This window comes from Platalea leucorodia (assembly GCF_965183815.1).
Source record: "Platalea leucorodia genome assembly, chromosome: 2".
Lineage (NCBI taxonomy): Eukaryota > Metazoa > Chordata > Aves > Pelecaniformes > Threskiornithidae > Platalea > Platalea leucorodia.
Genome location: NC_138824.1, coordinates 29725412 through 29737581, shown reverse-complemented (window position 1 = coordinate 29737581; position 12170 = coordinate 29725412). Strand labels below are relative to the sequence as shown.

At 41.5% G+C, this 12170-nt stretch overlaps 1 protein-coding gene across 1 annotated transcript in view; it reads left to right on the top strand.

Moving 5' to 3' along the window:
* The window catches only part of FAM124A (family with sequence similarity 124 member A), a gene marked incomplete at both ends in the record, with an annotated part of 41840 nt that overhangs the window by 11511 nt on the left and 18159 nt on the right, over positions 1–12170 (top strand). The gene's annotated exons all lie outside the window — the stretch shown is intronic.

The window sequence follows — 12170 nt, the reverse complement described above, 5'->3', positions numbered from 1 at the left end:
AGGGGAAGAAAGCTGTCAGTTTTTTCTCATTCACACATTCCGGCTGAAGTGTGGAGAGGGTTATTTTCCGTCTCCCATGGTCTTCAGCAAAGGGCTTTTATTGATTTCAACAAGAGCTGGATCAGACAGTGTTCGTAATGTCTGGCTCCTGAGCTGATGTGACTAGCAGGGAGCTCGCTGTCTTTCCTCCATCTGCTCAATGTGTGTGTGTATCTGAGAAAGAGAGAATTCAGTGCAGCTTTTTCCTAAATTCTGTTGTTTAAATAGATTCCTGGTTTCCCGCTGTCGGATGTGATTCTTGAAATGATTGGCAGTCAAAATCCAGGCAATCAGCTTTTCTATGATAGTAAAAGCATATTGGATTTGACTGGTTACACCAGGTGTGTGCCCCACCACCCCCTCAGCTCACAATTTTGGGTGATGGCTTGGGGAATGTGCTGCCAGCTTCCTCCACTTTTTGGGTGGTGACTCATAATTATTTGCCTAGTAGAAGTGCTTATTTGGCAGGTAGGTTCAGAAGACAAGGTGTAAGTAAAGTATTGCTCATCTAAAAATTTGGTTTTGATCCCTTACCAACTTTGCATGACTGCTGCAAGTTTTACAAATAAAGGTAACAAATTACATTTGTAAGTCTTTGTTTTTATTAAATGAGCTGTTTGTAAGGGTAGTTTTTGGTTGTGTGGCAGCTACAGTGTGTCACGTTAACTGTGGTCACCTCAATGTCTTGCTGGCCACAGCTGTCCAGAATATGTGAGGATTACAGTTGTATTTCAACACCAGTAATTTGTCAGTACAAGGAGGTATTATCATTCCAGCAAAGACACAAAAGTTCGGGAGACAGGACAGTCTCCTCCTTTCTCTTTTCTGCTTCCAAGGCAAATTATATTGATACAGCTTCACGAGCAGCAGTATTTAACTTTGAATTTTGTAGGGTTTGTGTGGGCGGTTTGGTCAGAGAGTGCAAGAGTAACAGAAACAGCTACATAAAAGAATTTCAGTAAAATAGAAATGCTTTCATGTTGGAGGCTGGCAGTCAGGGGGGTGCATAATGCATTTGAAGAAGAGATTATTGGGGAAGAGATATTGGGAAAAAAAGGTGATTTGGCCATTTTAATTTCTTTGGGGAAAAGATTCAGCAAGTGGTATCATTCATAGTACAGAAAGCAGTCTAATCAATGATGCCATTAGGCCCTAACATAATACAAAGTAAGCTGTTGTAAATTAAAAAGCAAAGAATCTCCATTACCTACAGCTGCTTCATCTGAAACTCCTGTTCTAATGAAGTGAAGTTCATCTAAACCAGAAGGATTACGGGCTAATTTGGTTTTACAGGGTTCTTATTCGGTGGTACCAATGAGGCTCTGATTTCAGTGTTTAATAAATGAATAATCTTCTAAATTTCTGGATGAACTCCCCTGGACAATGGTTTTCCACAGACATGGCAAGAAAAGGATAAGAAAGATTTAGCAGGTGAATTAACTGCCTGTATCACTTGCTGCGATGACAGCAGCTGAACAAACTGCAGGACTTTGCACCGATGCAAAAGTATACAGGAACCCTAGACTGCCCAAGTCAGTGGTAAAATCTCATCAGCTGCTATATGGCAATGGAAGGATCATTCTGTACCTGCGTTATTTCTATTACTTTTTTTCCCTGACCGTATGGCAGCAGTTATCATGGGCGACGTACTACTTCAGCAGTTCAAAGCCCTGCCTGATGTGTTGGTTGGACCTTGGGTCTTATGCAGCATCTCAATTCTTTTCTTCTTTGCCCTTGTGTCCCGGCTTCGGGTAACCCAAAAATGTTTTTTACTGGCAGCATTCATCTAACATTTGTGGTTTTGTACAGCAAGTACTTTGGGAAAGAGTACCAAAGTTTGCAGAGTGTGTTTATTTCTGGAAGAAAATGCAGCAGTTATCAGCTGTGTGGGCTCTGGCTGTTGTCAGGGTGACTGTGTGCCACTTTGCCTTTTCTTATTGAGCAGAGTAAATAGGCCATGCAAACCTGTCTGCTGGATGCTGGGTTTTGAGGTATTACAGCTTTGAAAGGTTCAGCAGTGTGATTTCAAGGAAGAGAAGTGCTAAATTAATTTTGACTTTTTTTGTTTTTCCTGAATTATGGTGTATATAGCTACTTTTCCCTTTGTTCTTTAGTAGGAGGTGTGCTTTGTCTTATTAGGATGTTTTGCCCATTGGTGTGCTCTTCATTAATCTAGAAAATGTATTAAGCTTCTTTTTGCTCATATTTTCAATTACCTTTTCAATTACAGTTTTCAATTACCATTAGGAATCCCTAATCATACATGAGAGGGAATTATGCTAGGCGCTTTACACACACAGAAGAGATCTTTACCCAAAGTAAATAATACCAAAATATGAAGACCATAGGTGGCATATGGTTACAGACAGTTGGAATCACAAAGAAATAATTAATTAGTGTTGGTCAGCACAATAAGCAACAGTCTCTGCACATCAACACTTCAATTATCTTCAAATTGCTTTGAGCTATGTGTTTCAGGGATGATTTTCGACCAGGGAGGAGGAGTTTTGACAGGGGCTGCTTATTTTCCTCCTCTGCATAATCTTTGCATTTATGATAATAGCTCTTCAGAAAGACTCAAACCAGAAGTGGGCATTTTGAAGCAAGACTTTTGTGATTTGTAACATTTGAAATATTCCATACCTAGTCAGCTCTGGAGCCAATTTAACCAGCTTGTCTTAGTTATTGTGGAAGTGAGTGATTTCCCCCCCCCCGCCCCGACATTTTTCAGCTAGGCAATCAGTAGGGAGCTGCCTGGATACATGTTTGTACCGCTCCAGCTAAGTCGGAAAATGAAACATGAAACTGGCCCTATGGGATAAGATGCAAGTTTGTGGCAGATTTTAGACCATTTGAGATAGTAAAACCACGTAGCACGCAGTGGTTCATGTTGTGCTGCTCAATGAGGTAAAGGGCTTGTCACTCACCTGCTTTGCAGTTGGAAAGCTGGTAATTTGCCATCCTCTGCTCCCCTGCCTTTCATTCAGCAGCTGGGAAACGATTGAGTCCTTCTGGGGTGTTTTTAGGTTGTATTCTTCCACGGTAAACCTGAGAGCTGGGATATTAAAATTTTATTTCCATGTTGCGCATACTTCCTCACCCATGGAATTTCACCCACTTTCTGGTTCTAAAAATTAAGGGCAAGATAGTTTCTTTTGGCAGATTTACAAATATGTGGGTTACTGAGCAGGTTTCTTTTTAATAAATTTTTTTCTGTTTGGTATTCTGTTCCTATGCTAGTGTATATTCAGATCTTTGTTTTGGGATTTGGTCAACGTTTTTTCAGTGTCGTCTGCATCAGCTCCTTGGGCTGGTTTTGGACTCTGTTTTCTCTACAAGTGGCAAGAGTCCTCATGTGCAAAACTTGCAGTCTTTATGGAGAGCTAGTAAGGGCAAGGTTTCTCTTATTCTTGATTCCAAAGGCAGGGTGAGGTGCTAAGGCTGTATCTCACCCTCATGCACCAGCTGTGTGTTGAAATAGGCTGCCCTAACGGCACTTTGGATGGTAGATTTTATTTCTTAAATGGTGTTTTCTCTTTGTGCTGGATCTGGCCATGGGGAATGGGAAATCATCAGCACTACAGTACTCGCTGATTATGAAAAGCCCCTTGAAACCTTGTGTTTGTGTATGCACCCTGAACTAGTCTAAGACGACATACCCTAATCGACATCCTTTTTCTGACAGACTTATTCCCAGTCTTTTTTAGACACCTAGCAATTCTTATTAAAGACAATTAGGGTAAGTTAATGGCATGTAGTCAAGTGACAATATTCAAATAAGAAGAAAATGGTTGCCCAAAAGATAGTGCTGTCCTGAATTTGAGGTAAACCTTTGTTTTCCTAAACCTGCATTACCTTTCTTTGCTGGTTCAGTGCTGTATTTATCTGTTCTCATTTTGAGTAGCTGTGTTTACTTTGAAGCTAGCTGTGAGGTTAGGGCCTCATTAGAAATTACATATTTGTATGTACTGTGTATTCTGGGAACCCACCAAAAGCTACTCGGGTGCCGATGGAGTCCCTCAGGTAGATTGTGAGGGGTCAGTGTTAGGCCACCTGTCCCACCCATGCTTGGAGCTTGCTGAGGCACAGTTATGTGACAGTTTTCACATCACTTCCATACCATGTGCCCGTAGCAATATACTGCCTCTCTCTTTTGCTCTTTCTGTTTTGTCTCTTTTTCTCGTCTTTTTTTTTTTTCCCACCATGGCATCTGCTTCTTGATGTTACCTGGCAAGAGCTTTCCTCTTCCCTCTCTATTTGAGTTATTAGATTGTAAACATTATTGGAAGGAAATGCAAAGAAGAAAATGTATCCTTGAATAAAAGAGAGAGTCGGATCCAGCCTGAGCACTAGGTCCTTTATAGAGGAGAACAAAGTCAGTGACTCCAGAAGTTCTCACATTTCTAATACTTAAGAATTTTTATTACTAAATAATACAGATCACATCTGTCAAAATGGGCACTAATGGAGCCTTTGATGAAAAGCAAAAGAGGTAGCCTTCCTGGTTGCAGAGATAACAGAAGCTACAGGAGCATAAGGATCTATAGTATTATGCAGATGTATAGGTGCCTTGTAACAATAGCATATGAAGGAATGGCTTCCCGTTACTTGTGTATCATTTCAAAATCGGGCTGCCTTCACTTAACTCTTAAAGGTGATGAAAACTAACCAGGAGCAGGAAGGGGGCTGGGTTTGATTTGGGTTTTTAAAAATCTGTCACAAAGCTAAAATTTCATAATACAGTTGCCTACTTTAAGTCAGGTTAGTTCAAACTAGTTCTGACCCAGCGATTGCTGGACTGGGTATCTTCTAAGTATATTTCTCCAAACAATGTAATTTAATAAGTGTAAGGATATAATTGTATTCTTTTACTCCAATATGAAGATATACTGTAGTATATTGTTTCTTATTTCCATAGAGAACTGAGATGCTTTTACAATGGCTGGCAACGAGCTGTATTAAATACAATTGTAAAAACAATTTACGGTGGCCTTGCCAGCATCATGCTGCATTTCCAGAAGGTGTTATTGTAAAAGGAAGACTAATTAAAGTATGAGGAAAAATGGAAGAGGAAATTGGACCCAAATCATGTAGAGCTCTTAGCCTGCAGCATCTGTCAGTGCTGCAAATTCAGGTGTTTTATTTAGTAGTGAAATCTGAAGTGTCAGCTCCTGTGGAAAATATAGTGAGCATCTTCTGTATATCTTGCCTGGCCTGTGTTATGCTGCTAGAGGTAAAGAGCAGTGCTGTTTCCCACTGTGGCTATGTGAAGAAGGCAGATGTCATTGCTACCTGCCACCTAGCAGTCTTTGGCTGTGAAAAACATGTTTATGTAGCTGGTTGACATTAAATTCCACCACAACGAAGGAGCAAATGCTTACGTACAGGATAGAAAAGTATAGTACCGAACCACAGAAAGTTGAGGTCGGAAGACACCTCTGGAGATCGTCTAGTCCAAGCCTTCTGCTGAAAACATCCCCCCTCCCAGCCCCACCAGCATCCCAGTCTCATCCACAAGCATCCACAGATGATGCATCCAGAGTTTCAGGAGCTGTAAATGGACCCTTGCCTATGTCAGGAACGGCACAGAGTTATCACTGCTGCCAAGCACCATTCCCTGGAAACAATGCTGGAGATGTTGTTATTGAGTTAACAGTGTTATTTGCGCTTCTGCCTTTTGAGAAGTTGAAGTTAGGATGCTGTTCTAGTAACGAGATAGCATGTTGAGGTTGGTCGTGCTGCACATGGTTATTTAGAAGCATAAGGAGTAGAGAGGAAACATCCCCTTAAAGACATGGCTAAAGATGGCCAGTAGCCAGAAAGAGAAGATAAAAAAGAAATGAGGCACAGTCGTGTGTAAGGACATGCACAAACGAATGTGTAACTGTGCTTGAAATCAAATCTAGATTTGGTTTTTGCATGCCAAGTGTGTGGCACTAACAACAAGCATGCCCTTCCCCTTGTAAAGACTGACGTTCCCGTTTAAATGTATTTAGCTTGGAGTAACCCATGTATCTCTGCTCTTTGTTAAAATCAGAGTTTCACTCTTTGGGATCATTTGGCATGCACCAAACTGTGTTCCCCATGGTTAAATTACTTCCTACTGGCTTAGTGCTAGCTTGGGATTCCTGTATCGAGGGGGTGTAAGTATACCCTGAGCAGTTACTGGACCAGAGTTATCAAAACCCTGTTTTTGTTGGTTTGTATATTGTTTTCTGACCACATCCAGTCAGGTTTTTTTTTTTTCCTGGCATATAGAATCATAGAATAGAATCATAGAATCATTAAGGTTGGAAGAGACCCTTAAGATCATCGAACATACAGCAGATAAAAACAGGACTAGTTATTAAAAAAAAAAATCATGTATGAATGACAATCTGGATGTTTTTCTAGCTCATTTTTTAAGCACACATTGTCGGAATCAAAACCACATAAGCAAGTATTTCTTCTTTCTCATTAGCAAGCATGATTCAGAAGCATAGGAAATCTTTGATAGACACTGAGCTATTAAGTGCCAAACAATTCTAGTAAAAATTTACAGGAAAGATTTCAGAGAAAGTTAAATTGGATTATTAGGTGATGTGGGTTGAATTTCCCTCTGTGGAAGTGTTACTGCTGCTTTCCCAGAAAACCACAAGGATCTAGGCAGCTACTTAGTGGGTCTTTTACCCTGAGCAATGGGTTGCAGGAAAGATCTTGGCATTCCAAGTTCAGCTGGTACAGTGATGAGAATGATCTGGAAATTGTTGAGACGTCTGTCTGAATTGTTAAAGCTCAAAGAGGGAAGCTAAAAAAATAAATCTGTCCCATGGCAACTCCTGACTCAGAGTTGTGGTAGAACGGGAAAAGCCATCTGACTCACTGAGTCAAATGACAAAACACTTGTGAAGGCTGAAGCTATTAAGGCAGTTTCTACTAAATGCATGCTGTTTTGACAATGCCAACAATTAGTTTCCTCATTCTATTGCTGCAGTACATTATCGTGGTGTATTTTCTTTAATTTGAACTTTAAAAATAATTAAATAAACTTTATTTTTGCAAGCTCGGTGGGGAACTGGGACATTTGGTAATTGATGCGTGCCACATTCTGGAGCAGTAGATGTCCACTGCCTGCTTCCTTTTTGTTGGTACCACATATTTGTTGATTAATAGTTTTGGAAAAAAATCTTGTATCCGTAATTTCTAAAAGGTTCATGAAATGTTTACCAGGTGACTCCTGGCTGCCAGCGTATGGGATCAGGATGAAGCACCGACAACAAAGCATGCTTTCTATTACTGCTTCCCTTTTCCATCAGCTGGTATGGGGTAGGTCTTTTGAACCGCACACTGCTGCCAGCTGAAAGGATTATGAGATTCAACATAGTTTTCCACTACTGTCAAGTCCAAATGGCTCCTTTGCTGTGATGTTAATATTGTTAATTGTCTACAGAGACACAAACATGGCAATGTTTGACCATGCCCCAGGGTTTGATCCCATATTTTCTTTAGATATGTCTTGAGTGTAGGTGCTTTGTTGTGGCTTCTGCCTTCTCTCTGGCTGGGTTTCCCTGCCACCTCTTTGTGATACCAGCAAGGTTTGTGCAAAAGCACAAACTGATTAAAAAAAGAGGTCTGCCTGAAAATTAACATTTTTAGCCAGGTGAGTTCTCTGACTGCCACCAGAAGGCACAATCCTGATTACTCCTTGTCTGAGGGCTTCTTTTCAGTCTGTTCAGCAAGCTGTTTTAGCTTGCACCTAGACCTGACACGTGGGAAGCACTGGAAACACTTAGCTGGGAATAGCAGGGGGAAGAGTGCCAGCAGTGAAGTCTTAAATTGCCTTAAGCCCATCATAAAATCACACTCTCAGTTAACTAGAGTACATTGTGTGAGGTATGGAGCTCATTGTTGGACCAAATTTGTCAGCTGCTCAAGTGTACAGCATTTCTTGGCTTTTTTAAGGCAATGTTCTTTCTGCCCTTTTATAAAAAACGTATTTTTGAGAATCTCTGCTTTACACAGGAGTCAGATTTTAAGAAAATACAGTGCTTGCAATCAAAGGACTTTGAACAGTATAGTGTTGGACACAGATTGAATGCTGACATGCGTTGTACAGCTTTTGATTTACTGGTGATTGCTGATGGGAATTTTACTGAATTACTACACATTGCAACTCTGTACAGAATCTGATATTAATCTGAAAGATTGGTGTCTGGATTCTTGCCAAGTACAACGATTCATGTCTTTCTTTAGGAAAATTTTATACTTGGGAAGGATGTGCATCTTTGCAAAGCTTAACTCTTCTAAAGTGGAAATCTGCAGCCATTTGGAATACTGCTCTTTCTCTGTTTCAATTTCAGGCCCTCTTCCCTTCCCTATCCCCCGCTAAAAAGTGAGGCGACTTTTTTTTAATTCTACATACAATACAAAATAGCAAGAAAACAAATTAATGTACTAGTTGAGCATTAATCATTAATACACCTTCCCTGTATTTCTCCACTGGACTGAATTTAGCAGCAATGTAGGCTGTTACAGAAAATCCCACGTCTTACCCTGATGGCCCAGGCTCACTCATGCCCGTAGCATCACCAAACTCACTGGGGCAAATCCTGCAAGGAGCAGCTCACCATTGTGCTTCAGTTCCCCACTCAGGGGTTTCTGATTACTGTGTCTTCTTTTGTGTTTCTGAAAGACACAGAATGACAATTGCCAGCTGTTTTGCACAAATCAGGAATACTTTTCAGGGTATAAAAAAAAATTTTACTAACAGTTTCTCTTACAGGTATTGGGTCTCCTGTGAGAATTAATCTTTGTGTGATGAAGCCATTTGAGCCCCTAGATGGGCAAATAGAGGTAGGCTGTGGCTTTTGAGTGAAGACAGCTAAGACAGTGAAGAGAGTTTGAAGATGCCAAATCATGTGAATCTGTTTTGTGGCATGGACACATCCAGACATCCAGACAGCTCTCAAATTGTGGTGAACTGTGTGGGAGGGAAGAGGGGAAATTACAACAGTTGACATCCAGGAGAATATCCCTGAAGGTGTATGAGTACACCAACATTTTGGGGTTCTTGCTTTTCAGCAAGTTAGTAGCTAAGTCTGTGGTTGAGAAGAGTATTGAAGTAAGACTTCAGTGCTCTGCAGAAAATAAGTAGATGATAGGGATTTTTTTTTTTTAATTTTGATTATATCTAACACTGCTATTGCCAATGTAACATATGTTGTCAGCAGCTGAGGGAGGAGAACACCAGGTTGCAAGAGCACCATGCAGCAAGAGTAAAGAGCTCATGGAGAAGACCACAGCTTATCTTGGGGGGTGTTTGTGAGGAATTGCCAAGCAGTTTTCTTGCTTGTAACCATGGTGTGAAAGCACCCACTGCGGGTTCCTGCAGTTTGTCTGCATGAAGATCCCATACACCTTCTTCTCCTAGTTGGGGGTCTTTTTTTGCTGGGTGCTTAATATAGAGTAAAGCACAGCCTCTGCTTTGGTGTGCCTACAGGCTCCATAAAGCCTCGGTAGATCACACAGACACGGCAAGGAGAAGGCTGTAGTGTCAGGGACATGGGATTACACAGCCAGAAACACAATGTGGCACTCCCGTCCCTTTCTTTTTAGCCCATTTTTGAAGGGAAACATGATGTGAATGTGTGCCATCTTTCTTCACACTAACTTCCCACATGTTTCATCGGAACTGGATGAAAGGCAGTGGGGCAAACTTTTGTCTCCATGGAGAAAAAAAGCTTTAATGTGAGTTCAAGTTCTTCTCCTAACCTACAGTTGGACAGTCAGCCCACAGGCAAAACACACGTACCTTTATACCAAGTGTGAACTGCTTCTTGTCTGCCAGGTAGTTAGGGGATAAGTGAGAAAGTTGCAGTACTGTGAATGAGGAGATGAGGGAAATAGGGACTGAGAGTATATCTGTGACCTAAGGAGTCCCTGACTCTTCGCCTTGCTATGAGCAGTGAATAGTCGGACTACAGGAGTCAAAGAAGTTGGTTTTGGAGGATGTAATGGAAGACGTGACAATCACATAGTTCAAGAGCATTTCATCCATAACATCACAAAAACGTCTCATTCGTTGACAAAGTGGTACAGCAAGATAAGATACTAGAACAAGAATGATTTTCAAGATAAGCATGTAGGCCTGCAAACTTTCCCTCCAATTTTAGTTGCATAGCTCAGGTGCCCAAGATGGAAATGGAGTTACTTGGGTCCCACTACACTTGTGGACAGTGGTGAATGATGGGCCTTATCTGAGGTTTGATTCTGTCTCTCACCATGGACTACAAAAGGAGCCCAGGACAGCCAGCCTCCTGCTGGAGGGACATCTGTCAGGTACCTAACCTTCCATGGGATGACTCTGGACCACAATGGTTGCGTTTGCTGTGAAGAAGGTGAGGATTATATGGTTTTGAAGGCAAGCCGAGATGGCATCCTTGGCACCGTAGACCATATGACTGCAAACAGGAGAGCAAGTGTCAGGGTGCAGTTGCATGATCAGCTTAAGATGCGTAGCTACACAAGTACCTAGGCCAACATAAGGGAGGGGGCAGGAGTGCACGGAGAGGTGAAGGATGTGAGATGGAGTGAGATGGCCCATTTCAACAGCAGCTTGAGTTGATCATGAAAGGTTACCCTTAGGCAGGGGAATGTAACTGGTGGGGGAGGGATGAGAATTCACTTGGGGCTGTAGCACAGTGGGGAGTTTCAGCAATTCCTGCACCCTCTAATGGCAGAGGTACCACATGATGAGATCTGCCATTGCCTTTGCTTGATCATGCAGGGCCTCTGTGTGCTGTAAGTATCACTTTTTGATAAGATTCATTCCTGCAGGGTTGGCTGCATGCTGTACACCAAGGGCAATGACACCTCATAAGACTCTTCATACTAATGTACCAGAGAAAGCTTTTTATCTCCATCAGGCAGATAATGGGCTTAATTTTCCAGCTTTATTTTTGCTCAGTACCTTTTTTTTTTTTTTGGTTCTACAGCAACTGGATAACAGCACAGAGAGCCTATATCATGTGCCCATCTGGAGGAGCAGATTGACCATTTTGCCATGCTTGTCAGTATGCTGGTCTGCTGTGCATTGTCTATACTACCTTAGTAGGGATGGAGGAGTGAACATCCTGGCACCATTATCTCCATTAGAGAACATTCAACTGCAGCTCTGCAGGAGAATGCTGCTCTGATGAGAGCATGAAAGAGGTTTCTCCTCTTGTCGCTGTGCTGTGCAGAATATGCCCTTTCTTATTGCTTCTGAACATCCTTCATGAGTTTGAGGTGGTGTGCAAAAGCAGGGCATGCTGAGAAGCACATTATCCTGCAGCCCTGCGTTTGTCAGATGCTATTAAACAGTGGGGATAGAGAATGGAGGAGCTGGTGAATCTGTCACATCCTGCTTGTTCAAAAGATTATTGATGCTGCATAATTCATCAAAGCGTGACCTAGCAGTAGGTTTTGCTGCCAGAGGTGTCCAGTAACCGCTTCTGTTGCAGCTGCCCATAAAGTGATGCTCCTTGTTTATGAAAATAGCCTCTGTCTTTGTGTCTGCCCATGAGCCTTTCAATTAATACACCTAAAACGGTCAGTCTTGCCTTGGACTCAGATCAAATATGAAGGTCCTGTTCCGTGAGAAATGCTACCATTTTGGCATTTCTTTGTGTTTTGGAATGGGATTGAAATAGGGAAATACTGACATTTTCTGTGCAACAGAAATCCCGGTAAGTTTCAATTAGGAAATACTCTAGTGTTTTTTTTCTGTTCTTATTTACACAGTGATTTTTTTTTTTTTTTTACATTCCCACAGTTGAAATATTTTCATTTATTGACAATGAACAAAATATGGTGATCTGTAATGTTCAGTTTAGAATTATTTCATTGCTTCCTGATAGCAGTTATTTCCTGATAATGAAGTACTGCTCAACGGAGTTGCAGGTCAGAAGCCTGGCTCATTTACTCTGACCCTCTCCCATTGCTTGATTTACGTCTCCTGTAGTGCGTCATGCAATTTGGTCAGAATGAAATGTGAAATCTTACTGCCTGATGTAGTGATAAAGGAATCTAGTCTGTACAGTGTAAGAGAGGTTCAGGTGTTTGTTCCCATGAAGTGCGAAAATTTAAGTTCGTGTTCCAGTGTTCAGATTCTC